Source organism: Ixodes scapularis, unplaced genomic scaffold (assembly GCF_016920785.2).
Source record: "Ixodes scapularis isolate PalLabHiFi unplaced genomic scaffold, ASM1692078v2 PGA_scaffold3__209_contigs__length_174095766, whole genome shotgun sequence".
Taxonomy (NCBI): Eukaryota; Metazoa; Arthropoda; class Arachnida; order Ixodida; family Ixodidae; genus Ixodes; species Ixodes scapularis.
Genome location: NW_024609868.1, coordinates 94762811 through 94766865, shown reverse-complemented (window position 1 = coordinate 94766865; position 4055 = coordinate 94762811). Strand labels below are relative to the sequence as shown.

At 49.7% G+C, this 4055-nt stretch overlaps 1 pseudogene; it reads right to left on the bottom strand.

Moving 5' to 3' along the window:
• Positions 1–277: 277 nt before the first annotated feature.
• LOC121837228 lies at positions 278–3104 on the bottom strand (annotated as a pseudogene).
• Positions 3105–4055: the final 951 nt, after the last annotated feature.

Here is a 4055-nt window from a genome sequence, read left to right as displayed (position 1 = left end):
GCATATGGTCTTCCAACACGCGTAGTGCCAACACAATGATCTGTGCTGCCGTCCTATTCTTTTTCGTGAGTTGCCTGGCTTGGAACGTCTTCCCCAACTTGTCAAGGCCCGTCTTCCTATAGAACGAGTCGCAGTGATTTTGCCATTGCTCCTTAATTGGACAGTTGTTCTGCGTGTCTTTCCCGTCGCAAGATTGAATTTCGCCTTAGTGCCGGTTCTTGCCCCCCACCTTGTACTTTTCCAAGGCGTCAAGTCTGGAGGCCCACAAGTTCATAAGCTAGGAGTCTTGTATCAGGGCACCTTCTTTAACCTTGACATCTTGGGTGGATTCTTTAAGGGCCCCCTTTAGTCTTTCTGTGATCCCGCCCTCGGTCACACCTCCAGTTAAAACTTCCCTGAATTTGTCCCATCTCACTCTTTTGTGGACCCACTTCTTAGCACCTGTTGTGAAGTGGGACAGTCTGAGAACTACTGGTAGATGGTCACTGCCCAAACAATCTATCTTGAGTTGCCACTCGAGTTCGGTGTTTCGAGTTACCCATGTAAGGTCAGCGGTAGTGTCATTCTGTTTCGCGTGCATACGTACACGTGTCGGCATAACTACGTCGTTTGCCACTCTAAAGCCGTTTAAAGTTATTGGCTGAGCAATTTCCTCGCCTCTTTCTGAGTCTCGAGAGTATTCTCACGTGGCATGTATGGCATTGAAGTCTCCCCCCCCCCCCCCCCCCAACAATAGGTATGTTCCCCGCCATCAGTTTCAGGTGTGGAATCTACGCCTCCGCGTTGCCGTGCACAATGTATCCTTGCCGTTCGTATAGCGACATCACGACCAGCAGTCGCGTACCCATTTTCACCAGTGTGCCACAGTTTCGGTATTGGCACTGCACTACTTGGGCAGGTCGATCTGATGTTGTGGTAGATTAACGTCCAGAAACACTGCTGCTTGTCCTTTGGCTACCAGCACAGTTTGTGTAGTAGACCCATTGCGCGGTCTCCCCCTCGTCTTATACTGTATGGTCAGAGTCATATAAGCGTTGTACCCCTTCCTTTTTGTCTGTTCCTCCTACCTCCTAGAGTAGATGGGCTACAAGTTCGTTAAGTTAAGAAACGTTTGTTGAGTTCACTCATTTTTCCTTCGAGTCCGTGACAGTTTCTTGGAATTACATAAGGTGTGTTTGGGGCATGGCCCCGATTTGAGGTTTTGTTAGTTGAGGTTGTCTTGGCTGTCGTCAGTCATCGCCTTGGTGCCGTGTGAGGCTAATCAACCTTCGTTTGTTTTGTTTTTTTAGCAATGAGCGGATTTTTTTTTTTTTTTTTTAGCTGAGGGGGTTATTATGCACTTGAGCTCCTTTTGCAATATCTTTGTAACCTCGCACCGGATGGTGTCCTTGACGCTGGCCTTAACATTTGCGACCACTTTCTTCATAACTGCCCTGAATTATGTCCGGCTTACCAAGGCTTCGTTTCGTCAGCTTTTGCTTCGGCCTGCTTTGCTACGGAGGATGTGGTTTGCTGCACTTAAGAGGCTTGTCGTTCTTTTCTTGCTTCTGCCAGATATCGAGTCGTTGCTTGCGACCTGGACTCCTTCAGAGCTTCTTTCATGGCTCGCATCATCTGCACTATTTCTTGGTCCTCGTTGTCTTGGCCCAGTCTTTGTACGGGTGTCACTTCCCTTTTCGGGAGACCTTGGAAATGTTTCTTCCGCCCACGGTGGTGGTTCGGGGGCGGCGCGGCCGCTGTTCCTCCCTTGGCTGTTTGCCCAGGATGGTCCCGTTTTGTTTTCCTCCACTCTGATCCGATGACTGATTACAGCCTTGCCAGAAACGGGTAATATCCACTATTTGTCCATTAACCATTCGGTTTTGCCTTGCATCTGATCTGTTGGCTGGCTTCTCTCCATTCGGAGCAGAAATAATCGGTGGCCACGTGTCCCCTCCCCTTCCCTCCCTCCCCCCCCCCCCCCCCCCCGCAGTTTTTACATTGTCGAGCGGTTTCCATGCAGACACCCTCTTCGTGCGCGTGCTCTCTTCCGCAGTCCGGGCACCTCTGCTCTTGCCCATTAGGGCAGATGTTCGTCTTATGTCCAGTCCTATGGCAATGCGTGAGCACCACTGCCCGGGGTCTGTACGGCCATACCTGTATCAGGCAATTGTAGTATCTGACATACCTCGGTACGTTCATGCCCTCAAACGTGATCAGAGCTGTCTTATTTTCCTGCCCGTCAGTCTAGCCGCCAGGATCCAATCTGTAGTGCTGCACATTTTTTGAAAAACCGGAGACGACAGACAACGAAAAAAGGGACAACACAGAAAACGTTTTGTGTGTTATTCTCTTTTTCGTCTTCCATCGTCTCCGGTTTTTCAAAAATGTGTAACATCAACCAGCTCGCCTGCCTACTCTATCTGTATAACTGGTCACCCTCGGTAGCAAGTTTCCTTAGTAGTCAGTGAGATCAATCCCGTAGATGACTCCTCTGAGTTCGTTTCCGCTTATGGCTTGGTACCCTTGAACGGGAATGTCCTTGTTTGGTGTTCGTATGATCGTCAGGGCCTAGAAGTACGGCTGCCAAGTGCCTATCGCGGTGCGGCTGCCAAGTGCCTACCTCAAAGGTGTTTGTAGCTTCCTGAATCCTAATTCGAAAGCCCCTTTCGTATTTAAATTTGCTTTTACACTTTTGTTAGACCTATCTTGATGTCTTTCGGGCACTCCTCTGTCTCGTGCATTCTTTCACGTGACCGCAGAATAAATGTATGGCACTTGTCGCCCCCCTCCCCCTTCCCTTCCCGGCTGGTTCTTCACAAGTGTCGGCCCTACTGATCCCCTACGGGCACCTCTAGAGACGATGGTCGGCCAAGTAGCTTGATAAATATCATCATCACCTGATGGATTAGGGGAACTCCATGCGGTTTGGTGATGATTTATTGTCGCTGTCGACGTTACTGCGGTAGCCGCCTCGTAGGACGCAAATTCCTATGTGAGGATCAAGCCGCTTGAACTTTAGTCAGTCATCGGTTACCCGCTTTCACTCGGAAAAGTGAGCCGCAAACGTTTTCACTTGCCTTGATGGCACTCAGGGCGGTTTGAATGTTGCCGTCGTCAGTCATCTGCGCCTCGTCGACCGTTGGCGTCGCCTTCCCCGTATCAAGGCCTAGCTGGCGTTGTTTGGAATCATTAGTTCCTGAGGCTTCCGAAGCTATTCTGGTGTTCTAAGCGTCTTTTGATATATCATTTATGGTTTTACTCTTTTTCTTCACAGAGAGTAGTCTTCTCAGTGTGAAGAGCGGCGATGCCGCCATTCCTCCGATTGTCGCAGTAGTCACCGCCTTTAAGCCTAGCTCGACTGCCGATGCAGCCTCACTTGCCCAAGTTTTTTTTTTTTTTTTTCGTTCGACCGTAGTTTATGTTGGTCCTGTCCCAGTTACTGTATCGTATCAGATCAAGGCGGACAAGCTATCTGTATGCTCCATTGCCACGTGTCTTTCCCTTGCCCTCTACTACACTAACCCCTTTCCACCTTCGGCTATATAAGTAACAACACGGAATAAACTAAGGCAGTGTTATCCTGACACCCGAGTTGTCTATTCTTACCAGTCCACACAAGTACGATACATGGTGTCAGAAGTGGGATGAGCCTACCAGCGGGAAAGAAAGGCTTCTGGCTGAACCGAAAGTAAAGGTCGACGTCATGGAGCACCTAAGGCTGCCTGAACCATTACAACTGACAGCTGATGGAGGAAGAAACTGGAAACTGTTTCGTCAAAGGTTCGACCTTTTCCTTCAAGCCACAGCAAGCACCGACAAGCCGAGATCGGAGGCGGCAAAGAGAGCCCTGCTGCTCAGCGTGGCGGGAGAGGAAGCCTTTGACGTGCTCAAGAACTTTGTGTTCACCGAGGAAGAAAACAAAGAAGACTACGCCACCGTGACTGCCAAATTCGAAGAATACTGCGTGGAGAAACAAAACGAAATTCACGAAAGATATGTCTTCCGCTCCCGTCTGCAGGGCGAGGCGGAACCGTTCAAGCAGTTTCTACGTACCTTGAAGAGACAAGCGCAGC